The following is a 27,639-nucleotide window of genomic DNA, read 5'->3' as shown; positions in this document are numbered from 1 at the left end:
ATTCAAATACTTTTTTGTTTCGTTTATAAAACAAAAATCATGAAATTCTTTTAAACTATTCGCTGCCGCACTCAATATACCACATAAATCGCACGGCCTAAAACCCACATTGTAAAAATCCTTTAAAAGCTGTGTTTCCTTTCTTTTCTTATTAAAAGAAATATTATGCAGTTGTTTCAAAGTAAAAGAAGCACGAGCTCCTGTTCCACATAGTATAGAGGATAAGTTACTTGGTCTAAAACCTGCGTTGTAGAAGTCCTCTAAAAGCTCTGTTCTTTGTCCTTTGCTATTAAAACAAACGCTGTGCAACTCTTGAAAAGCACCTTTAGCCTTGCCTCCTGCTCTACTTAATATGCTAGACAAGTTATGCAACGTAAAGTTACTTCCCTCATCACCGACCCCTTCAATAAAATGTTTCAAACGCTGTGTTTGATTTCCTCTTGCATCAAACCAAGAGTCATATAAATCTTTAAAAGCTTCTGCAGCGTTAGCTCCTGCACCATTCAAAATACTGGACATATTAGACAGATTTATCTTCTCGTTTTCTAAAGTTTTTATATATAGTCTTTTGTTTCCTTCCTCATCAAACCAAAGATCATATAAATTTGTAAAAGTTTCAGGAGCTTTAGCTCTTGCTCCATGTAAAATACTGGAAATATTAGATAGACGTATCCCTTCCTTTTCTAACGTTTTGAAATATTGTGTTTTACCTCCTTCTTCATTAAACCAAAGATCATATAAGCCTTTAAAAGCTTCTGCAGCATTAGCTCCTGCTACATTCAAAATACTGGAAATATTAGTTAGATTTATTCCTTCTTTCTCCAGAGTTTTTAAACATTGTGTTTTACTTCCTTCTTCATCAAACCAAAGGATATGTAAGTCTTTAAAGGCTTTTGCAGCGTTAGCTCCTGCTCCACTTAAAATACTAGAAATATTACTTAGATTTATCTCCTCTCTCTCTAAAGTTTCTAGATATTGTGTTTTACTTCCTTCTTCATCGAACAAAAGGTCGTATAGGTCTTTAAAGGCTTTTGCAGCGTTAGCTCCTGCTCCACTCAAAATACTGGAAATATTACTTTGATTTATCTCTTCTTTGTCTAGAGTTTTTAGATATTGTGTTTTACTTCCTTCTTCATCAAACCATAGGTCATATAGGTCTTTAAAGGCTTTTGCAGCGTTAGCTCCTGTCACATGCAAAATACTCGACATAGTAGCTAAATTTATTCTTTCCTTCTTTAGTACCTCCAGACATATTTTCCCTTCTCCCTTAATTAAGAAACTTAAAAATTGATAAAATGCAGATATTCCTTCTCTGCCAACTACACTTCTGGCAAATTTGATTTCTTCATCAATATTTTCTACAATTTCCTGATAACTAGACCTATTATATTTTATATCTCCCAACAAATTTTCCATTATTCCCTTAGTAATAGGGCCAAATTCATGAGATTCTAACCAACGTAACGCTATTTCATGTAATTCTTCGCAATTATATGGAACATTACCCTCATCTATCCCATTTCTAATAACACTGTTCAATGCTTCCTTGTCACACTGATTAACTGCAAATATTAGTCTATCTAAAAATTTCTCTTTTATTTCTTTTTCACCCTCGCCAGAAAGTCTTCCTTCTTCTTTTTCTTTCTGCCAAAAAGGTGGCAGCTTTAACAAATTTAAAAGCCTTGCCATTTCTTTTTGCGAAAATTGATAAAGACCATTCTCATTTATACAAAAACAATCGTTAAAAATCTTATATCCTTTTTTTTTAATATTTATGTTATTGAATTGTAAAGGATAGAAATTTTTAGATCGTTCATATTTGAATTTCTTTTCTTCTGTAAGGTTTAGGTCTGCATTAGTATAGATGACAAAATATTTTATATTTTCATCCTTTTCTAATTTTTCAATGAAAAGAGCGAAGCACTTATTCACAGAAAATGTATTCTTTTTCTCCTGCCGTTTAGAAGGAAATAACTGATAATAACCAATACTATTATTTGCATTGTGAGGCTTTATACAAGTAATGCTATCTTTATAATTGATAGTGACGTCAACAGATATGCCATAGTTTCTTTCCTCAAAATTGATGAGAAACATGTTTTTACGCAAGAACATATTGTGTAAGAAGGACATTAATAAATTGGATCCATATGTAATTTCAGATATATAACTTCCAAGTTTTCCATCTTTTTCTGAAGCTATTAAATCACGTAACACAATTTTTTGTAATGCTACATAACCGTCGTGAACTTTACTATTTTTTCCCATTTCACTTTTGATAATGCTGTTCAATTCTTCTCTATTAGGTTGATTAACTGCAAATACTAATTTATCCAAAAATGCTTCTTTTATTTCTTTCCGGGAATATTTCCTATCTTTTATTACTGTCTGCATAGCGGACGAAAATTCTAATCGCTTTAAAAGTTCATCTCTTATTATTTTATCTCGCGCAAATTGATAAAAACCACGCCCTTGTAGATTATCATTTGTAAAGAAAAAGTCTCTTAATATGATATCACGTTCTTCCATGCTATCAAATTTAAACGGATAAAAGTTTTTAAATCGTCCCCTTTTTAATCTGTTTCCTTTCGCAAGATTCAAGCTTGAATTAGTATAGATAACAAGGTATTCTATATCATTTGATAAATCATCTGTCTTAGAGATTAGATGTTTAACAAAACTATTAAGGTAATTATTCATGGAGAAACTTCGATTTTCTTTAGTAAATAATCTGGCATAACTAATATTATTATCTGTATAATATTTGTCTACATTTTCAATTTTTAGATGGATAGACTTCTTCTCGTAGCAAAGAACAATGTTACTAAACTTATCAATATCAGACTTTTCAAACGCTAACGATAATGAAGGATATTTATGTTTATATATGGACTTCCTTAGTAAGCAAAGAATCGACAAGTCTAATTGATACATAAGTCCAATCAATTGATGAGGAATACGTTGATAAGCATTACTCAATCCATCCCGTCTAGATCCATCTTGTAAATCGTGCCCACTTTTTGGTACCTTACTATCTTTGTCCACCATTTTTCCTTCAATTTCAGGACTTCCGCATAGAACATTTTTCAACTTTAGATTTCTTACTTCTGGACCGGAACCCATATTTCCAATGTCTTCTGCAGTAAATTCAATGTGTGGAATATATTCACAAAGTTTTCATATCCTTCTTTTACAGCATTACCCAAACATGAGCCTTTCTTCGACTGATTAACTTGTTGCGCATATTGCTTGCAACTTTCCCGTAAAGACTTTATACTGAATCCTCTACTACCTGTAATCAGATCCTCAAAACAAAAAGAAAAAAAGAAAAAAAGAAAAAAAGAAAAAAAGAAAAAGAAAACAATCTACTTTACCCGCAGCAGCTCCTATCTAAAGTCTTCAGGCAATTTCTTTCTTAATGTTTCCAAAGGTTGATTAAGCTTCTCTTGTTTCTGTTTATCCTTTACATTTTTTATCTAACTAAAAATGAAAATCGTTTCTTTAGTAACAAATCATTTTAGAGCAGCAGCATCAGATGATAGATCTGGTAATCCATTTAATCCAAACATATCAAATCTACTATATTAACCAGCAGCAAAAATGATTAAAGATTATAATTAAAGGCATTATTTTATGTCGGATAATATCACTTTAATTAGTATATACTTTCATATATTTTATCATTATCGTTTTAAATCAAAACAACTACCGTGAGAACTGTTTCTAGATCAAGATTTAGAAAGGTTTTAACTATTTGTATTATTCTGCCTCCGTTGCTCTCTCTCTCTCTCTCCCTCTCTCTCTCTCTCTCTCTCTCTCTCTTTCGATGATTAGAGGAGCTTGCCAGAGACAAATATTATCTGAAGCAGAACTACATACTAAAGGAGACGATAAAGATTATTCCAACGGCGAGGGAGAAAGAGTACTGAGAAATTTCTTTGAAATTCTTTTTAATCTCTTTGAAGTAGATTTGGATCTGAAAGTCTACCAAATGCTCAAAGAGAAGAACGAAACGAACCTGATTGCTGTAACAATGAAGTTTTTGCATAATAAGCTTAAGAAATTAATCAAAAAGATTTCCAAATATGATGATTTGTGTTGGGACAAAAGGTTGGACAGAAGAGCAGGTTGCAAGACCGAGATTGCAGAATCTAAAGCCTACGTCAATGTTAGAAAAATAATATACACTTCGAAAGTTTGATTTCTAAGGAGTTCCTGTGCTTAGAGGCAAATTGAAAGGTCGAACCTAGAAGCTATACGAAAAGACTCAAAAACTTATATGCGGAACCTATACATAAACAAGTATATCGCTCAGCAACGTTTACTGCAACAATTGTAGATATTTTCGTAAACCAACAAATAGTCTCACTGTTTATTTCGGAATTGTATCGCGAGTTCCTGAATCCAGTCAAATTAGAAGAATTTTTATACTCTTACAAATTTTCATAGATTTTACAAGATTGCAAATTTTCATTGTACAACTATCATAGGAGAAACATTATATGAAAACATTGAGAAATGCTAATAAAAACGATATAATTAACAAGTTGACATATGGTGGATTAACACGTAAAGATAAAGAAAAGCCTTTTTAGCTGACGAAAAAGACAAAAGAAGGGAAAGATATTGCCGTTATTACGAAACTCTCGTTACGAGAGTTTCCATCCACAGCAGCAAACCTTACCTGGATACTGAAATTACTATAGCTGAAGAAGAAAAAAGTGACAATATTATATTGCCACTCCGCGATATTAATTACCCTTCGGGTTGTAATGCTGAGTCCGCTGCGCGACAGAGTGGACCAATATTTTTGTCCGTTTGATTAGAACGGGACAAATATTTGGTTTAGAATGTGTCACTAAACAAGGATGAACTGAAACTGACGACTGCTTGAAGACTAAGGTGATGCTGACTATCGAGTGAAGACTGGCCTTTGCCTCGGGTTTGAGCTTATATACTGGTTCGTGGATCGAATACTGGAAATTGAGTGGACATTGATGCGATGGAAGGGGATGCGGAGATGACGTAGCACGCAGTACCGCAGGTAGCAAAAACCCTGGACGGCGACCGAAGCGATGCGTACTAGCCCGTCATAAAAAATGCTGCCTATGAAGGCGTACCTTGTTTAAAGGGTGTAAATGGTTTCATTGCCGGAAGGAAAGTTATGGCATCTACGACCCTAGAAACCTAACGGACGCTACCTTTTGTCAATGGCACCTCGCTTGTTGACGGACGGGCAACTCGCCTCGTTGAGTCGGAGTTTTCCCGTCAATAAATGTTTTTTCTTCTTTTGGGGAGGTGGAAGGAAAAGGGAATTCGTCCCAGAGAAAGCTGAGCCGATGCGGCCCGAAATTCCGTGGAAGGACGGAACAAATATTACAGGTACAGAGCTTCGAGCAGGAGGCAGAGCTGGAGGCAGCTATTGCCGGCCATATAACTACATCATTTGTTTGGACAAAGATAAAAGAATACCTATCTCACTCTAACCCAGGATCGAACAAAGAAGCTCATAATCCTGTCCTTGTATACAATTTTTCTATTAATTTTTAAATTCCTACTAAATTCCTCACCTATACATTTCTACCTTTTTGCCACAACCTGCATTTTTCTTATGTATCTACGCGAAATTAAGAAACTCTTATTGTTATATTTTCTGAACGAATTAAAACATGGATACATTAATTAAGCTTGTACCCATGTATCTCGGACCAGTGCTCTCGTGACCCTGTGCATTAAGAAGTACATGGGTTAATACACGGATATATTAACTATACGTGCATACGTGCATTTAGGGTCCGGTTAAATAGGTAATGTTCATAGTTCCCATTTTTTCACATAAGAGCATTTTCTCTAGAGACATAGTTCTATTCATTATTTCACTAGGATTATAGGGGGTCTTAAGGGTATTAAAAATTCCCACATCTCTAATTTTTCTATCCTCGTCAAGATTTGGAAAAACAGAAGGTAATTTCTGAATTGTTTCAATTAATTTACCTATACCATTTTTATTACCAACTTTTAACATATTGCTTTGCTCTAAAAGGGGTACTTTGACGCGATCAAAAATTAATTATACTTTAAAACAACAACAGAAAACAAATAAATACTTGAATGATATATAAGATTTTATGGTTTATTTTACGATGCTATGAACTATAAAATAACAGTGTTAATTTTGTTTCAAATGCTGTTTATTTAGGTTTTAACCGCTATCTTTCTGTATTCCTCTTTTTTAAAGATTGCTCGACGGTGTGCAGGATTCTTACCAAACGGGATTGCCTGGAACAAAAATTCAAAAGATGCTTAAAACTAAGATATATGTACATCGAACATTCCCATTTTTGTGAAAATTATCAAAATGACTGCTGTTTGTGTCTGACTTATCGAATTTGTACGAAAAATTTCTATGTTTTTTTTCTTCATAATTTCTAAAATTATTAGAAATTAGAAAGACACGGATCGTCAGTGTCTAATATATATATATATATATTATACTAAAGGCATCTGCAAAATTTCGAGGTAATCGGTTGATCTAATCTCGAGATATTTTGCACACCGTTTTTAAAAACATTGTTTTAAGAGAAACGTGTTTAAAGTTTCCGAACGTAATTTTTCATATGTTAACACTACGGCGCGCACGTGTACGTGAATCAGCTATAGGCTTCTTATTTATAAAAGCAATTTTTTTAAAAGGCTGGAATATTTTGTAGTTTATTTTTAACATTTCAAACGAACTGCTACGTTAGACAAGAAAAATTCGATTTTTTTTTTCAATTTCAAAGTGTTCAGGTCCCTTAATATATCTAACATTTCGTTTTGAAGATGATGCGACGAGGCAAAAGTTCAAATATGATGCGGCAAGGACAGAGGTCGAGGATGAGTCAAGGGTGAAATCAGTAATTTCAATGACAATAATAAAAATCGTCTGCACGTTTATTCATTATTAGAGGTCGTTTGCAGACCATTTGTAGGAAATGTAGAAATAGGGATTACATGTAGGGTTATGTCAAAGTTATGTCAATTATTAAATTAGCAATAGTATATATGTATGGGTAATAAAAACAAAAAACTTGATTAATTCATCAAATGTTTGTTGTAATATGTGCCTTTTCTGCAGAATCTCTTGCTATCCCTGCTGCCCGACAACGCATTCTCGTCTAGGCCTTGTAAACACAACACGTCAGAAATGTACCGTGTACACCTACAAAAACATATTTCAAGTGTCTTAAAGATGTTTCGAAACAGACGCCTTTAAATAATCTTGTTTCGGGCGTCGTTTCAACGTCTGGAATAAGATGTCTTAAAGAAGTCTATTTGAGCTCGTAAGACGTTTAGACTTGAAATGGACGTGTTAGACGCTAGGGAACCAGACCAATCGAAAATACACGTATAGAGCGCAAGTTAGTCGGACAGAGAGGATATGCGCTTATAGAGAACTGGACTGGCAAAGCGAGCTGTTCGCTCCCTGCCGAATTTCATATCTACAATTTTACGAATTGCTTGCTAGTTGCGTCTTTCCTCTGCAGTTTAGAAAAATGTAACACTGGGGTTCGCGTCGGTGAAGGTGGAAAAAAAGCGTTATTTTTCCCAATATATAAACTTTATTCAAACTCTATCTTAACTTATCGGTGGACGAATTAACAATTAAAATCTATTATTATAAACAAATATTTCGGTGAGACTACTCAAATAATCTTTAAAAAATTAACAAAAATAAATTATCCTGTTCTATATAACAAAATTAACATATTATTGTGGGAGAAAGCCCTTCCTTGTAGGTATCGTTAATAGCCTGTTCCATTTGCATCATCAAATCGCTTAGTTAACATCACGTGATTGCAATTCCCGTTATTAACATGATGGATCCTTTCAAACAGTGGAGAAGTCGATGATAAAATGATCGGAATATTTTCAAATTTGGCTAAAATTATCGCCATATCTCGAGCATTGTATGTATATAATTTCCTGTTCTTATTTTTGAAAGACGAATCATGCTCTTCATCGACAATAATTAACTTTATGTTTTTATAAGGTCAAAAAGGCTCAAGGAAGAAATAACTGTTTCCACTATTAAATGATTTCGATGAATTTCAGGTGTTTTCACAAGCAGAAAAATCAAGAGCGAGCTCGTGGATTATAAAATTAATTGCTCCTTTAACCAATTGTTTTGGCAAAGATTGCTACGGCCTGCATGTTTGCTGTGCTTCTTCAATTTCACGTTTTCGAACTACAAAAGGAATTACATTGGTTACTTGTACCACTTCTTCTATGTTCTTGCTATTTCTCGGGCTATCAAGATATTCTCTAGCTAACTCCTCTTTTATCTAGAAGATCCCAGAGAGCTTGTTGCTATTTTTACTACCTCCTTTGCTCTTACTCTGATTACTAGTACACTTACGGGTTTTTCTCTTAGGATCATTTTTTTTTGTGAACTATCCCAATCTTGTCTTTGGCCCGTTTCTACTAAGAAAGCAAAGGAGCTTTTTTAATTTTTTTTTACTTTTTTATATAGTATATTAAGTATCGCATTCGGCGAGCTATTTTTTATAAGATTATTTAAATAATCTGTTTTATTTCCTGCCTTATCAAAGCAAAGATCATGCAACTTTTCAAAAGTATGGCAAGTACCAAGTCCTCCTCCATATAAAATCTTAGATAAATCCTTTGGCATAAAAAGCTCTTTCTCAGCTAAGAAATGATTTAAAAATGATTCTTTATTAAAACAAGATTTATGGAAATTTCTTAAAATGGAAGTAGCATTATCTCCTGTCATGGATAATATGTTAGATAAATTGCATGGCTTAAAGCCTGCTTTATGGAAATCATTTAAAAGTTGTGTTTTGTTTCCATTCCCATCAAAACAGATATCATGAAAATCTTTTAAAGCAGAACAAATCTTAGTTGCTGCTCCATGCAATATTTTAGATAAATTTTTTGGTGTAAAACCTTTCTTCTCAATTAAGAAACGATTCAAATACTTTTTTGTTTCGTTTATAAAACAAAAATCATGAAATTCTTTTAAACTATTCGCTGCTGCACTCAATATACCACATAAATCGCACGGCCTAAAACCCACATTGTAAAAATCCTTTAAAAGCTGTGTTTCCTTTCTTTTCTTATTAAAAGAAATATTATGCAGTTGTTTCAAAGTAAAAGAAGCACGAGCTCCTGTTCCACATAGTATAGAGGATAAGTTACTTGGTCTAAAACCTGCGTTGTAGAAGTCCTCTAAAAGCTCTGTTCTTTGTCCTTTGCTATTAAAACAAACGCTGTGCAACTCTTGAAAAGCACCTTTAGCCTTGCCTCCTGCTCTACTTAAAATGCTAGACAAGTTATGCAACGTAAAGTTACTTCCCTCATCACCGACCCCTTCAATAAAATGTTTCAAACGCTGTGTTTGATTTCCTCTTGCATCAAACCAAGAGTCATATAAATCTTTAAAAGCTTCTGCAGCGTTAGCTCCTGCACCATTCAAAATACTGGACATATTAGGCAGATTTATCTTCTCGTTTTCTAAAGTTTTTATATATAGTCTTTTGTTTCCTTCCTCATCAAACCAAAGATCATATAAATTTGTAAAAGTTTCAGGAGCTTTAGCTCTTGCTCCATGTAAAATACTGGAAATATTAGATAGACGTATCCCTTCCTTTTCTAACGTTTTGAAATATTGTGTTTTACCTCCTTCTTCATTAAACCAAAGATCATATAAGCCTTTAAAAGCTTTTGCAGCATTAGCTCCTGCTACATTCAAAATACTGGAAATATTAGTTAGATTTATTCCTTCTTTCTCCAGAGTTTTTAAACATTGTGTTTTACTTCCTTCTTCATCAAACCAAAGGATATGTTAGTCTTTAAAGGCTTTTGCAGCGTTAGCTCCTGCTCCACTTAAAATACTAGAAATATTACTTAGATTTATCTCCTCTCTCTCTAAAGTTTCTAGATATTGTGTTTTACTTCCTTCTTCATCGAACAAAAGGTCGTATAGGTCTTTAAAGGCTTTTGCAGCGTTAGCTCCTGCTCCACTCAAAATACTGGAAATATTACTTTGATTTATCTCTTCTTTGTCTAGAGTTTTTAGATATTGTGTTTTACTTCCTTCTTCATCAAACCATAGGTCATATAGGTCTTTAAAGGCTTTTGCAGCGTTAGCTCCTGTCACATGCAAAATACTCGACATAGTAGCTAAATTTATTCTTTCCTTCTTTAGTACCTCCAGACATATTTTCCCTTCTCCCTTAATTAAGAAACTTAAAAATTGATAAAATGCAGATATTCCTTCTCTGCCAACTACACTTCTGGCAAATTTGATTTCTTCATCAATATTTTCTACAATTTCCTGATAACTAGACCTATTATATTTTATATCTCTCAACAAATTTTCCATTATTCCCTTAGTAATAGGGCCAAATTCATGAGATTCTAACCAACGTAACGCTATTTCATGTAATTCTTCGCAATTATATGGAACATTACCCTCATCTATCCCATTTCTAATAACACTGTTCAATGCTTCCTTGTCACACTGATTAACTGCAAATATTAGTCTATCTAAAAATTTCTCTTTTATTTCTTTTTCACCCTCGCCAGAAAGTCTTCCTTCTTCTTTTTCTTTCTGCCAAAAAGGTGGCAGCTTTAACAAATTTAAAAGCCTTGTCATTTCTTTTTGCGAAAATTGATAAAGACCATTCTCATTTATACAAAAACAATCGTTAAAAATCTTATATCCTTTTTTTTTAATATTTATGTTATTGAATTGTAAAGGATAGAAATTTTTAGATCGTTCATATTTGAATTTCTTTTCTTCTGTAAGATTTAGGTCTGCATTAGTATAGATGACAAAATATTTTATATTTTCATCCTTTTCTAATTTTTCAATGAAAAGAGCGAAGCACTTATTCACAGAAAATGTATTCTTTTTCTCCTGCCGTTTAGAAGGAAATAACTGATAATAACCAATACTATTATTTGCATTGTGAGGCTTTATACAAGTAATGCTATCTTTATAATTGATAGTGACGTCAACAGATATGCCATAGTTTCTTTCCTCAAAATTGATGAGAAACATGTTTTTACGCAAGAACATATTGTGTAAGAAGGACATTAATAAATTGGATCCATATGTAATTTCAGATATATAACTTCCAAGTTTTCCATCTTTTTCTGAAGCTATTAAATCACGTAACACAATTTTTTGTAATGCTACATAACCGTCGTGAACTTTACTATTTTTTCCCATTTCACTTTTGATAATGCTGTTCAATTCTTCTCTATTAGGTTGATTAACTGCAAATACTAATTTATCCAAAAATGCTTCTTTTATTTCTTTCCGGGAATATTTCCTATCTTTTATTACTGTCTGCATAGCGGACGAAAATTCTAATCGCTTTAAAAGTTCATCTCTTATTATTTTATCTCGCGCAAATTGATAAAAACCACGCCCTTGTAGATTATCATTTGTAAAGAAAAAGTCTCTTAATATGATATCACGTTCTTCCATGCTATCAAATTTAAACGGATAAAAGTTTTTAAATCGTCCCCTTTTTAATCTGTTTCCTTTCGCAAGATTCAAGCTTGAATTAGTATAGATAACAAGGTATTCTATATCATTTGATAAATCATCTGTCTTAGAGATTAGATGTTTAACAAAACTATTAAGGTAATTATTCATGGAGAAACTTCGATTTTCTTTAGTAAATAATCTGGCATAACTAATATTATTATCTGTATAATATTTGTCTACATTTTCAATTTTTAGATGGATAGACTTCTTCTCGTAGCAAAGAACAATGTTACTAAACTTATCAATATCAGACTTTTCAAACGCTAACGATAATGAAGGATATTTATGTTTATATATGGACTTCCTTAGTAAGCAAAGAATCGACAAGTCTAATTGATACATAAGTCCAATCAATTGATGAGGAATACGTTGATAAGCATTACTCAATCCATCCCGTCTAGATCCATCTTGTAAATCGTGCCCACTTTTTGGTACCTTACTATCTTTGTCCACCATTTTTCCTTCAATTTCAGGACTTCCGCATAGAACATTTTTCAACTTTAGATTTCTTACTTCTGGACCGGAACCCATATTTCCAATGTCTTCTGCAGTAAATTCAATGTGTGGAATATATTCACAAAGTTTTCATATCCTTCTTTTACAGCATTACCCAAACATGAGCCTTTCTTCGACTGATTAACTTGTTGCGCATATTGCTTGCAACTTTCCCGTAAAGACTTTATACTGAATCCTCTACTACCTGTAATCAGATCCTCAAAACAAAAAGAAAAAAAGAAAAAAAGAAAAAAAGAAAAAAAGAAAAAGAAAACAATCTACTTTACCCGCAGCAGCTCCTATCTAAAGTCTTCAGGCAATTTCTTTCTTAATGTTTCCAAAGGTTGATTAAGCTTCTCTTGTTTCTGTTTATCCTTTACATTTTTTATCTAACTAAAAATGAAAATCGTTTCTTTAATAACAAATCATTTTAGAGCAGCAGCATCAGATGATAGATCTGGTAATCCATTTAATCCAAACATATCAAATCTACTATATTAACCAGCAGCAAAAATGATTAAAGATTATAATTAAAGGCATTATTTTATGTCGGATAATATCACTTTAATTAGTATATACTTTCATATATTTTATCATTATCGTTTTAAATCAAAACAACTACCGTGAGAACTGTTTCTAGATCAAGATTTAGAAAGGTTTTAACTATTTGTATTATTCTGCCTCCGTTGCTCTCTCTCTCTCTCTCCCTCTCTCTCTCTCTCTCTCTCTCTTTCGATGATTAGAGGAGCTTGCCAGAGACAAATATTATCTGAAGCAGAACTACATACTAAAGGAGACGATAAAGATTATTCCAACGGCGAGGGAGAAAGAGTACTGAGAAATTTCTTTGAAATTCTTTTTAATCTCTTTGAAGTAGATTTGGATCTGAAAGTCTACCAAATGCTCAAAGAGAAGAACGAAACGAACCTGATTGCTGTAACAATGAAGTTTTTGCATAATAAGCTTAAGAAATTAATCAAAAAGATTTCCAAATATGATGATTTGTGTTGGGACAAAAGGTTGGACAGAAGAGCAGGTTGCAAGACCGAGATTGCAGAATCTAAAGCCTACGTCAATGTTAGAAAAATAATATACGTTGCGCGGTTAGTGGAGTGAGAAAGGGAGATAGACGCATCGTTACGGTTTCTCTCTCTCTCTCTCTCTCTCTCTCTCTCTCTCTCTCTCTCTTCCGCTTGGTCCGCTATGAACGAAGCGCGGTTTTTAGGAGTGAGAGAGAGATGGAGGATAGATGCGTCGCAACGGTTACCGTCGCGCACGACGAATGCGTCGCATTTGTAACGAGTCTGGAGACGATTTCTAAGCGGTCTTCTTGTCTTATTGAATTTAATCATGTGGCGTTTTTTTATCGCGCTTGCATTTTTACATTATAGGAAATGTTTTGGAGTGTGAGAGCGAAAGAGAGAGGGTTAGATTAGAGAGGCTGCGCTTGCATTTTGACGACGTTGTGGAGAGTGAAGTGCGCGTGCGTGCCTGTTAATAAATAGATGAAGCATAACGCGGAGCAAATTAAATTGTTGTCGTACAGTGTAAAGGTGCGTGTTGCTATAGACATATATTTTGCAAAAAGTAAGTTTACGTTTAAGATGCCCGCAATAGATTTTATTGTCGATATGGACGGTTTCTTCGTAGCCAACAAATTTAATTGTAAAGAATTAGCCATCGTAAATGCTCATACCGCTGAATATGAATTATTTGAATTCGAATTGTACGTTCGCTACATGGATTTATCCAGAAGCGATCAAAAGTCTGCATGGCATGTCTCGAATTTCGTGCACGGGATTTCATTTAAAAATTTCCAGGGGAAAAAGAATTATCAACAAGAGGACATTGGCATTATTATAAAAAATTTCGTTCGAGACTACAAAGATCCCGTCGTCGCGTACAAAGGGGGGCATATTGAAAAGGATATTTTAAATAAAATAGGAGTTGGCAGTTTCAATTTGGAATATCTCGGCTGTCCGAAATTCAATTCATTGATCGCGGAGCCGATGTATCAAGAATACCACGTACCATGCAGGCTTCATTGCTGGACGCGAACTTCGAAAGAAAAGATTCAATATCATTGTTGTTTGAGCGAAGTTCGTGTATTTTAGATGTGGCTAATGAAATCGAAAGGTAACACATTTTTTTTCTTTTTTTTTAGTTAGAATTATTTTTTATTTCTATGGCGCCTTTTTGTAGAGAGAGAGAGAGAGAGAGAGAGAGAGAGAGAGAACGTAGGAACGTATGGATTATCGGTGCGAAGAGGACAGGCTTAGCAGCTTTGAAAATTGGCCGATCCCGTTTATTAAGCCGGAGGAGCTCGCGATCGCTGGATTTTATTATCTGAGGGAGGATGATTTCGTGGAATGCTTCGCGTGCGGCATAGGACTCTATTGGTGGGAAGCCGGGGACAAACCCATGTTGGAGCATCGCTTTTGGTCCAGGAATTGTCCGTACGATCCTCGAACAACGTTATGTATATGTTTAGCGCGCAATATCCGTTTTGTCCATCAACGATGACGACGACAACGAGGGTGGTGGCGTCAACGATGAATAAAAAAAATGTAATACAAAGTTTAAAATATTTTTTAATTTGTAAATTTGCTGTGTAAAAGCATATGCATCAATCGAAAATAGGGATACATTTCCGAGTTCAGAAAAAGTCGAATATTGGATAATAAGCACGAATCGAATTGGGTAGGGTTTATCTTTAAATCGTTTTTCCTTTCGGTTTGTAACGCGATTGTCACGTACCGCGGTTTTTTCATTTGCGGAGCTGTTTTTATCGCCCACGTGTGCTTCGTGGTTGTTTGCAGCATCGGATACTTGTACAGTTACCACGAACGGAAACTCATGCTGATCGTTCTTTCGCTCTCAAGAATACGCAGCATCGACAACTTGTGTATTTCATCCAAAGCGACGTGCGACATTCTCCATTGAATTTGATACAAATCCAGGACAGGTTTCGCATTGTCGGACCAGCTTCGTAAAGCGTTAGCGTCGTTGCGCGCGCGAATCAAAATCAATCCGTGCCGAGCATTTATTACAACGCGTTTGTAATCTTCGCAGAAGTCTAGCAATGTGTTCATATGCACGCAAAAGTTGAAATGTAGCAAATTCGTAAGCGTTACGGTGAGAGTTTCCCTCCGTTGATCATCGTTTCTGTATATCCAGCCCGCGTTGGACAGCGTGTGACAGCCTACACGCCCCGTTACACCATCATAACAACATCCGGTTAAGGTCCAGCCGACTACGATCCACGTGGAGCGAGATAAGAGCCTGCTCCACGTGGAGCGAGATAAGAGCCTGTATAAAATCACCGCACATCAAAGACAGACCATTGAGTTGGAATCAGGGTTTTGACCCATACACATCAAATTGCTGTCCGTCGTTACTATTAAAATTTGTATTGTGTTCATTTATTGTATTGTACATTCAGGCGTAACCCGCTTGAATGAAATAAAGTTTTTTATATATCTAAGTGTGAAAATTTACATCACAAGCGCGTTGCTCTTCGTAATGTTCAGACTGATGTAATTCTTCAAGATCGTCGTTGTACCGGGATTTCTGGACCGATCGATTTCCACTCCGTTCAGTTCATAACGTATCTCGTCGAACATAAACGCTACCGCATTGTTCTCTAGAGCCACCGTGTCGTTGGTCGATCCTCCTGGTAGGCTGAGTCTTCCCTCCACGTATAGGAAGCTTTTACACGGAAGAGTGTACAAGTCTTGATGTTGAATGGGTATTCTTATCTCATCACTGTTTCCAAACGTTGTGTTGGCGTACGTATTGTCGATCGTAGTTATTCGATTGTCGAAGATTGGTGCCTCAGAGATGTTCAGAATGTCGTCGGACATGGCGGTGAAGCGAGTTCGATTACTTGGTAACGATGAATCCCAAAGATCGCAAATATTCCACGTTTCGGTTAGTTTCCTCGTCTTCTTCTTCTCCTTATTGTCGAAATGGCGCGCCGTTTTTTATGTTCGACGTATTCGATATCCTATTATTATTATTATGAATTAACATAACGGCTATGTCAAGGTTATGAGACGATTCGACGAACGTGCAGCCGAACCGTGATTTCTTCGTTTCGAAAATCAATCAAACGTGCAGACTGGTCCACGATGCGAATCGTTAAATCTTCCATTGATCGTGTAACGATCAGGAGGTAAATGACTCGTGCCGGTGTTTCCGATATTTTATACTCCGGCGACATGTTAGGCGTGAATTCGTGTATCGTGTGAATCAGTTTCCCGTTATCGTACGAACCGGTGGTTACGTTGCATTCTATTCGAATAATATTCGTGTTAATGATATTCACGGAAGTGTGCGATACATGCCACGTGTTCGGTGATAGAATGCGATTCCTAGAAAATCCTAGGATTGGACCCACGGTGTCGGGTTTCGTAAAATCTATCTTATATGCGCTTTTAATTTCGCTTTTCATAGTATTGTTGATCGCTCGTAGAATCAGCGGATATTCTACATCGTTGTTATCTTTGGCTGGAGAAGGATACCGCGCGTTTATCTCACGCCTCAAGTAAGCGTTGATCGCCCCCAGTTCGTACGAGCCGTCCGGGATGTTTATCTCCTCACCCTCGTCGCCGAAATAGAATTTATTGTCTCCGATTGTCGAAAAAGAAACTTTAGCCTCGGACAAAAATTAATTTATAGTTTACTTAGGACTGAGATTCGAAAATATCAGATTACGTTTCCGCCGGTTCCGTCAACACGCACCGACGGTGATGTAAACTGTATATCAAAGATACCGCTATACAGGGTGTTCGACGATTATTTTAACTGCCAAAAATGAAGGGTAGCTGAGGTCATTTGAAGTAACTTTTTCCTTTGCGAAAATGCAATCTGGGGCTTTGTTTACGAGTTATTAACGAAAAACACTGGCCAATGAGAGGTGACGGTGCGAGGGAGAGGGTCCGCGAGAGAGTCCGCAGCACGAGGCTTTAACAGAAGGTCGGGACGGACTCGAGCCGCGTTCGAAGTATTGAACAAGTCACAAGGCGAGAACTTACCGGATTTTTTTACTACATAACAGTGATATTTTTAAGAAAAACGCTGTTCACCTTTACTTTAGAACGTCTGAAGAATATTTACTAATTTTTCGGACCCGAAATAATATGAAGTTTAACCGTGGCAGCCGTTTTAATTTTCTGATGTGCATGACACCTCGTGTGTACCACGCAACTGGCTCTGCAAAAGAAATTACTGAGTATAAAATTGCAAAGTGATACCCCATTGATGAGACACTTCACGACATTTGATGGCCTAATCACTGAATTGAAAGCAGCTGGAGGAAAATTAGAAGAGATAGATGTAATTTCTCATTTGTTATTAACACTTCCATCATCTTATGATGGAATGATAACAGCTATTGAAACTTTAGCTGAAGACAACTTAAGTATTGCATTCGTAAAAACCAGGCTATTGGATCATGAGGTGAAATTGTTAAATGAGAATGCCGATTCAAGTATAAAGATTCTCCAGGCAATTAAACAAAATAATAATAAAAGGAGATTCACTAATCAAGACTTTCCTATAAAAACAAAAAAACATGGAAATTTTTAAATACAAAATAAAACGTCTACGAACATGAAGACAAAAGCAACACATGTGACAAAATGTTACCAGTGTGGAAGAAAAGGACATATAAAGAAGGATTGTTACTACCACAAGAGAACCATGGACTATAAAAATGGCGAAAACAGGAGAACATTACAAACAGTGCAGTGTGTGCAGCAAAATACAAATGCTGCAAATACAGATGGATTTGCATTCATGGCAGGATATGTGGAATGCACTGAAGATAGAAGAGAACGGGTTATGTCATTTTTATTGGATTCAGGAGCGTCCGACCATATTATCAATAGGGAGGACTTAGCAAAACGAGGAGCTGAAGACACCGATCAGGATATCAGTGACAAAATCTGGAGAATACATCATGGCAACAAAAAGGGACACACTAGACGTACTCAGTGACACAGGAGTCGCAGGAGAATTGAAGGACGTCCTATATTCGCCGGAAGTACCATATAACTTGCTCTCTGTATCAAAGATGCAAAGTTTGGGTAATACGATTGTATTTGATAAACAAGGTGTACAGATTTTTAAATCCGGTAAGGTGATCATCAGGGGTAAGTCCTCGAACAATCTTGTTACAATAGATTTTAAAATAAAGCATGAACAAGTAAACTCAGTCCAAATGTACAGTATTATCAAAGGTAATTTTGAACTATGGCATGAACGCTTGGGACATATTGAAAAAAGTAAATTCTTAGAGTTAAGAAATAAAGGAATGATTAGCGATGTCGAATTGGTAAATAAAATAATACCTAATAATAACTTATGCGAAGCTTGCGTTAATGGAAAACAAGCACGATTGCCGTTTAAAAAGGAAAAAGATAAAGATCATGTAAAAAGACCTTTGTTTATAGTACATTCGGACGTGTGCGGTCCAATCACTCCTTCCACAAATAAAATATTTAAGAATATTTGATTCTACAGTATATGTGCATGATAAAACTAGTAAAACCAATTGTAACGAAAAGTCATGGAAAGGAATACTAGCAGGCTATGAAACAAACGGGTATAGAGTGTGGGACGTGAAAAGGAAAAGTATTTCGTTGTCAGAGATACAATATTTGACGAAGTTAATTTCCTAAAGTCAAGGCCGGTAGCAAATGTTAAAGAGATTAGTTGTGAAAAATCTCAAAATAAAATTGAAATTTCTGACGTAATGTCAAACTCAATAAAGGAATTAAAGAAATCTGATAATGGCAAACCAGATAGTTTAAGTTCGGAAAATATCGGAAATAAAACTGATGTTTCTGACGTAAAGTCAAAATCAGTGGGTGATCCTAGTAAGTCTGTTGATGGAAAAACAGATAAACTAGAGAGTATAAATCCAAACAGAATCAATGAAAAATTCCATAATGATAATATTGAAATAACAGTAGATAGGTCTTCTTCTCAGAATAGTACAAATACAGATAGTACAAATAGCAGTAAAAGAATGTTATCAGAACCAAGAAGGAGTGATAGGATTAAAAGGAAACCGCACATTTCATATGATGAAGAGGACATGCCGATTGATTATGTGATGTGTGCACAATCGGAAGTTTGTGAAACTCCTGCATCATATCAGGAAACAAATAACAGAAACGATAGGGAACAATGGGAACAAGCTATTAGAGAAGAAATTAATTCTCTTATGGTGAATAAAACTTGGACATTAGTACCAAGTCCTAGCAATAAAAATATAATAAATTATAAATGGGTATTTACGATAAAAGATGATGAATTTGTAAACCCATTAAGATATAAAGCTCGGCTGGTTGCAAAAGCGTTTAGCCAAAAGTATTTAGTAGATTATAATGAAACCTTTGCTCCGATTGCAAGGATTTCAAGTTTCAGATTTATAATTGCTTATGCTAATCAATTTAATTTATTAATCCATCATATGGATGTAGAAACCGCATTTTTAAACGGTATATTAAAGGAGGAAATTTATATGAGAGTACCTGAGGGAATTGAAAACAAACAGAATCAAGTTTGTAAATTAAATAAAGCTTTGTATGGATTAAAACAAGCAGCAAGATGCTGGTTTGAAGAATTCGAAAAGGCTCTTAAAAAGATTTTCAGAATTCCCCAGTTGACCGTTGTACTTATATTTTAGATAAAGGAGATATTTCTAAAAATATCTATGTAGTTTTGTATGTCGATCATTTGGTAGTTGCGACAGCTAATATCGTAACGATGAATAATTTCAAAGACTACTTAATGAACAGGTAATGAACAGTTTCATTAGAATTGAAAGGACTGGAGAAAATATAACTCTAGACCAAAGTACTTATATTAGAAAAGTATTGAAGAAATTTAATATGGATAATTGTAAACCCATAAATACTCCACTTGAAAGTAAGCTTAATTATGAAGCCCTGAATTCAGACGAACAATATGAGGCACCTTGTCGAAATGTTATTGATTGTTTGATGTATATTGTAACATACGAGGAATCTTCCCACGTATTTTTTATATTCCTTCCTGAAGGCATACGCCAGGCTGGCGGCAGCCAGTCGGGGGTGGATTTGTATATCGTGAGTCGAGTGCCTCCGAGGGGGTACGACGACGAACGTTCTGGAACCGGACCACGTAGCAACACCGCCACTACCATTTTTCCCATAAAATTTAAGTATATAAAGGGCTCTAACGCGACCGGGAAGCGGGCTAGTTTCGTGACATTCGTTGAGACGGAAACATTAGCAAGATCGAGTTAAATTCTCTTTCAACCAAATCTCAGAGGTAACAGCCTAGAATCGAAAGCCCCCGCCGGCTCAGTGCGAAAAACTGAGAGCGCGTTTAGAGTCCACAAACACACACTCACACTTGTTAAACCCAGCGCGCAATAAATTAGTTTCTACCAGTTTTTTGGTTTCCACTTCAATTATTACCATCTCCTGCTTCGAACCAGTAATAGGTAAGAACCCACCAAGGTATACCTCAGCTGCTCGAGGTATATCCTTATTTCTTTTTAACAAAGTTACGAGGCACCCTAACACCAATTCCTCCAACCACCTTATCCAAACCCCTTTGAAGATAGCCACCCGTGTCGAAATAAACATTGGCTGGTCTACGCACCTCATCCTAACCTAAAAGGTAGCCACCCGTGTCGAAATAAACATCGGCTGGTCTACGCACCTCATCCAAAAAGATTCCAATTGCATGCAACCTCCGGCCACCCAAACTGCCTGGCCCTCGGCACGTAACAATATTATGATCTGTACGCGACCTGATCTATGTGTAGCTGTGAGCATTTTGAGCAGATACACAAATAAAAGAAATAAGGAATTATGGATTTGTCTTAAAAGAGTTTTAAGATATTTGAAAGGCACGACAGATATCAAACTAACGTACACAAGAGGTACACATGATAACATCTTGATAGACAGCAGGGTATGCTGATTCAGATTGGGATGGAAACGATATGTACGATAGAAAAAGCACAACAGGTTATATATTTAAATTGCTCGAAAAATATACAATTAGTTGGAATACGAAAAAGCAATCATCAGTCGCGGCCTCTTCGACTGAGGCTGAATACATGGCTTTATTTGAAGCAGTTAAAGAAGCATTATGGTTAAAATCTTTAGCAACAGTATCAAAGTAAATATATCAGAATCCATTGTAATCTATGAAGACAATAATGGTGGTATTAGTATTGCAAACAACCCAACTCTAGTTACAAAAGATCAAAACATATCGATATTAAATATCACTTTACCAGAGAGCAGGTAGAGAATAAAGTGGTAATATTAAAATATATTCCAACAGGTCATCAATTGGCAGATATGCTAACCAAGCCTTCCAGGACAGAAGTTCATCCAAATGAAAATTGGAATAGGCGTACAATAATAGAATTTTTTTCTCATTTTTCAATTATTATAAGAAGTAAATGGTCTGGTCAGGTTTTTCTGGGTTTCCCCTGACCCTTAGCAACAAATGTTGGACCTGTGGCGGCTACCTCCAGACCCGCCAGCAGAGGGCTCCTCTTCCCGCTAGTAGCCGATCCGTTCCGATCCCTATATATACACCGAGACTTCGTCCTACCCTTACGTCTAAGGCAAGGGCCCGCTAGGATAGCCTTACCGATGAGTCCTCTAGCGGGCCCCGGACGAAACGTCTCCCCACTCCTTACCATTTCCACGACACACGAACCGCCGCCAAAGACCATATTGTATTTCCCAAAAGAGAGAACATATTTAGTTGATAAATATACATATTTTTATTGGTTGCATGTTAAACTTGTATTTTTCTTTTGTTTAATTTTTGAGGGGGCGTATTGAAAAAAAACTTTAGCCTCGGACAAAAATTAATCTATAGTTTACTTAGGACTGAGATTCGAAAATATCAGATTACGTTTCCGCCGGTTCCGTCAGCGCGCACCGACGGTGATGTAAACTGTACATCAAAGATATCGCCATATACCATCGCCGGTGTTGTAAGAACACATCGTGCTCTGACCGTTAGTGATCTCAATACCGCGTATACAAAGTTTTGGTCGCTCAGTCAATTCGTACATATACCTTCTCTCAAATAAAAGTAAAAATAAAGCTTTTTAAGAAAAAGAATTAATATCATATTTATTTGAGAAATAATCCAAGCCTTAATCCCAATACCGATATTTGAACTGATGTTTGGTATCGTGTAATAAGTTTGCAAATCGAGCAGGCCCAGTTCGTAATCGGCATTGTTGAGATCTATAGGCGGGAAGTACTTGGACGATAACACGCTACTTCTTCCCGATAACGTGAACGTGTCTGACATTCTTGCGACGGACTATATTAGAGTTCCTCGCAGAAATTTCACACACAATTGTCCGCACACGCTTTCGTTGTATCTTTGATAAATCTTGTGATTGTACGTGATGGACGGAAATAATGAATCAATTCGATCGGTGGTCGAAGATCTCCGAAACTATCGAAGTAACTGACACGCGAATCGTGCTTTATATACGCCACCCAGTGCGTTCCTGAACCATGACCGCTATCCAGATTCACTATTCCTCGTTCGTTTACCCATATTTGTTTCGGCAATTCATCGCGCATGAAAACTCCGCGAAAATGCGATAATCTTTTACAGGCGATTTTCAATTCAACGTCCGTCGTCGAGTTATCTTTTTCCTTTCTTTTGACGTTTTTTTTCTTCTTCATTCCTTTTCCACGTTTGTACGGCGCGAGATACACTCCGCGAGCCTCCATAGCGCGATTGTGTCGTCGCGCTTCCTCCAATTGTTTCTTCGCAGCATTCGCATCGTTTATTGTTTTGATCACCCCAGCGCAGCGCCATCTGTCAACGCTTCCGAAGCTCCCAAAGCGGGTAATAACAGCGGTAGAAAACCGCCTCGTTTGATGATAGGTAGAATTCATTCGATACTGTTTCTACCTTCTTTCTTTTTCCTTTGACCGTTCGTCGGTCTTCCACCTTCTTCTTCTTCTTCTTCAAACCCATACCTAATCTTATCAGAGCTGTTTTTACCAGTCTGTAACGGTATACAGAGCTGTTGTTACCAGTGTGTAACGGTATACAGAGCTGTTTTTACCAGTCTGTAAATGGTATATGGAGCTGTTATGTCAAGGTTTGTTTTATTTTTCTGTTGATTATGAAAAAAGAAAAAATGTACGTACGTCAGTTTACATGGAGATGCGCTCTATCATTGGAATGCGGGGAGACTGATATCTACAGTTTCGTACGACAGTCCTTGAATGTCCGGGTTCCGACCTGCCGCACGTTCGACGATCACGATGTGATAATTCGGAAACACGGATCATTGCTACCGAGTAGTATACGGTGCGTGATAAGCGGCCCGTGAGGATGTGGTAAAACGAACGTTATGATTAGTCTGTTGGAGAGTCCGAATTGGCTGCGATTCGCAAACGTGTCCGTGTATTCGAAATCGCTGCGTCAACCAAAGTATCAATACTTGAGCAACTTGCTCTCGTCCGTGGGGGAAGTAGGTTATTGGCGTGCGGGGCAGTCGTGAGCGGCGCGGCAGTTGCAGCAAGAACGCTCGTCGAATACTGTAAATATCTGAACAATAATAAAAAAATGGTCCTTTCTACATCCGAAGCCTCCCAGCTTAGACTTTCTGGATCGATATATCCAACTCTCGAACTGCTTACTCGAATATAGGCACGTCCATCTTGCTTGAAACGAACAGTTGTCACGAAGATATTCTGCCGCGCGCTAGGTTACTTGACCAGGGGAAGGTGGCGTGCGGGGCAGTCGTGAGCGGCGCGGCAGTTGCAGCCAGAACGCTCGTCGAGTAATCGGGTAGGTGATGTAGGAATTTTAATATATAATAATATATATTAAAATAATAATAGATTTTTTTATAATAATAATAATTTAATAAGACATGTATTTATAATTTTTATAGAATGATTCATTATACTATAATAAACTAAGAATAATAAAAACGTAAGGATGAATAATTATAGGAAATCAGAAAAAAAGTTTGATTTTGTCGGACAGTGCTAGTGGGATAGGATGTGATATGTAGATAATGCGAAGTAAACAAATAATTTAAATGTAGTTCGTTTATTTAAAAAACTGATGGTGATGGAGCAATTCGTAAATAAAATGAACAACAGAAATAATAAAAACGATCCTTTTATTAATTAATAAAAATTCAAAACGTATTTACAACTCCCCCCTCCTCCCCCTCCTCGTCCTCCTCTTCCTCCTCTTCCTCCTTTTCCTTTCCGTTCTTTGCCCCTTTTTTGAGGGCCATAAATAGTTGTTTTGAACAGTTTTTTGAGCTCTCTCTGCAACGTATAAGTATATATTATTATTATAATTTGTTACTATACATATTACTATATTATATTATATATAAAAGTATTTTTCATTTACTTACATTGGCCGCCACCAGGTTTGCCAGGTTAGGCCTGGCTACCCCTCTGGCCAATTGGCCCAATATGTTCCTCCACTGGGACTGTAACATAACAGCAGAATTAGAAATATATATATTATAAATATACATTCTGTTGTGCACACTTATATTGCATATACTTACAGCCCTCCCGGACTCGTACGCGGCAGCGATTTCTCGCTGCCGCGCTAGTATTGAGTCCAGCGACTCGTTCGCGGCGGAGGTGTCCGTCGCTGCTGAGGTCGCCGTTGATGCTGCGGCGGTGTTCGCCGCTGCTGAGGTCGCCGTTGATGCTGCGGCGGTGTTCGCCGCTGCTGATCCGGCGGATGCGTTTTCTTCTTCTAGCTGCATTTCCTGCAATGATTATATACGGAGTACCCAGAGACATTGTAGAAGAAGATATAATAGCGGCGATAACTCAGCAAAATTTAAGCAATTTAAAAAACCCTAAGGCCAAAGATGATTTGAAACTTCTTTTCAAAACAGGAAATAAAAATAGAGATACAATTAATTGGGTGGTTGAAGTCTCCCCAGAAATCCGAGATATTTTCAAAAAAGAAGGGCGTGTCTTTATGGAATGGCACTCTTGCTTTGTACAGGACTTTACTATGGTCAGCAGATGTTATAAATGTCAGAGCTTTGGGCATGTTTCAAAGTACTGCAGAGCCCAAACGGACACATGTGGTCACTGTGCAAAGGAGGGCCATACATACAAGGAGTGTAATTTTAAATCTCAGGACCCAGCCTGTGCAAACTGCAAGAGATTTGGTAAGCAACATAACCATTCTTCACGTTCCAAAGAATGCCCGGCCTTTCTGTACGCAAGTAAAGTACATATTTCAAAAATAGATTATGGTGAACAAGTCTAAAAAGAATAGAATCCAGCACTGCAAATCCCCTATCTATATAGCACAGTTAAATGCTCAGAACTCAAGGACGGTCCTAGACGATTTGAGGAAACGCGCGCACGAAAACAGTATAGACATTATTGCAATCCAAGAACCTTACAATATGAATAATAAAGTTATAGGACTTGGTTTAGCGACCAGAATAGTTTCTGATAACAAAATTTTTACACAGAAAATTTTATCAAAAAACATCAAATCTGCAATAGCCATTCTTAATCCAAATTTTACCATTCTAAAACTCGAAAACTTTTGCAACACGCATTGCACATGCATTGAAGTCACAACTACCTCCTATCGATTCTATCTGATAAACATGTACTTACAATATTGTGATAGAATTGAACCTTACCTGAACCATTTAGACAAGATAATCAGTTGCCTCAGAGGAGAACATATTATCATTCTTATGGATGCAAATGCAAAATCACCTCTTTGGCATAGTGACGCGTTGGATGAGAGAGGAGAAGCTCTAGAACTCCTCATTGCTCAGAACAGCCTTTTCATTATAAATACCCCCTCAAATGAATACACCTTTAACAACACGCATGGGCGTTCAAATATTGATGTAACGCTAGCTTCCGGTTCGTGTTACAACGCAATCTCCAAATGGAAAATAATTCCTGACTTCACAACGAGTGATCACAACACCATCACCTTCCTAGTAAATCCTCCGGAGGACACCTTTACCACGCAATATGGCCCCAGTCGATATAACCTCAAGAGAGCGGACTGGTCCTACTTTGAGGAAGAATTGACTACCTCTGTGACTACCCTCTGCGAGCAGCAAGACTCAGTACAGACTGCAGAGCATCTCTGCTGGGAAATAGAACAGGTCATTACTAAGGCATCTGACGCTTCCATTCCCAGGAAAACACGTTTTCAAAAGTCTGTTCCATGGTGGAACAGAAATCTCACTGCACTTCGCAAAGAAATCCGAACCGCTCACCGCAAATACCTACACACTGGAGACCCAATCCTTCGTAACCTCCGTAAATCAGATTATAGGCAACTTAGAAATAAGTACAAGTCTCTAATCAGGAAATCTAAATTAGACAGCTGGACAAAATTTTTAAACGACAAAGGAAATGCCGACCCCTGGGGCCTTCCATACAAGATCCAGGCGGGAAAATTAAAAATAGAACAAGTCTGTAGCAACGTTAAAATAGACGGCACACATACAACTACCTGGGAAGAAACGTATAGCGCACTATTAAATGCACTGATACCTGACGACTGCACTGATAAAGAAACACCCTGGCAAAAAACTCTGCGCACATCCGTGGCTGATCCTCCATCCACAGATGACGCTCCACCTTTTAGCACAGATGAAGTCAAAGCGGCCATAGTTTCCCTTAAAAATAGAAAAGCCCCTGGTTATGATCTTTTGGAAGCTGAGATTATTAAAAATGCTTGGCATCTACTTGGCCCAAGTATCACTAACCTATTAAACTTGTGTTTGAGGACTGGCTCCTTCCCTCGTAGATGGAAGAGAGGGATTATCCGCGTTCTTATCAAGGGACAGGACAAAGACAGGACTGAACTTCGATCATACAGACCAATTTGTCTCCTTCCTGTAATGAGTAAAGTAGCCGAAAAACTCATACTTAAGAGGATTTGTGATCTTATTACCAACCACCCACTCTCAGCTGTATCTCAATTTGGATTTAGGAAGGGACGCTCTACAGAGGATGCAATAGTTATGTTCAGAGACAAGATAAAGCAAACTACTGAAAAATACTCTATAGCACTGTTCTTTGACATAACAGGTGCGTTTGATAATGTTTGGTGGCCATCAATTTTATCAAACCTTAAGATACGAAATTGTCCACAGAACCTCTATAAACTCATACAAAGTTATTTAAGCGAAAGGACCATTGAAATCTCAGGAGCCAAAATAACAATTAAAAAGCAGGTAAACAGAGGCTGCCCGCAGGGGTCAGTTCTTGGCCCCTATTTCTGGAACCTGGTTTTTGATGACGCCATAAACTCTTTAAATAGTAACAATTTCTGTACAATTGCTTATGCAGATGATCTCGCAGTAATTATTCAGGGAAATACTAGAAGGCAAATTGAAATCCAAGCAAATTGTGTAACTGATATTTTATCCAAGTGGTGTGACCGTTACAAATTGAAACTCTCCACAGCAAAATCGGAGATGCTGCTGGTTAAAGGCTTCTTTGACATAAAAAGACCTCCCGTAGTTAAGATAAACGGTCATTCAATAA

The sequence above is a fragment of the Megalopta genalis genome, chromosome 9, assembly GCF_051020955.1.
Source record: "Megalopta genalis isolate 19385.01 chromosome 9, iyMegGena1_principal, whole genome shotgun sequence".
Classification (NCBI taxonomy): domain Eukaryota; kingdom Metazoa; phylum Arthropoda; class Insecta; order Hymenoptera; family Halictidae; genus Megalopta; species Megalopta genalis.
The sequence above is the reverse complement of the archived record's forward strand: the minus strand, read 5'-3'. Positions refer to the sequence as shown.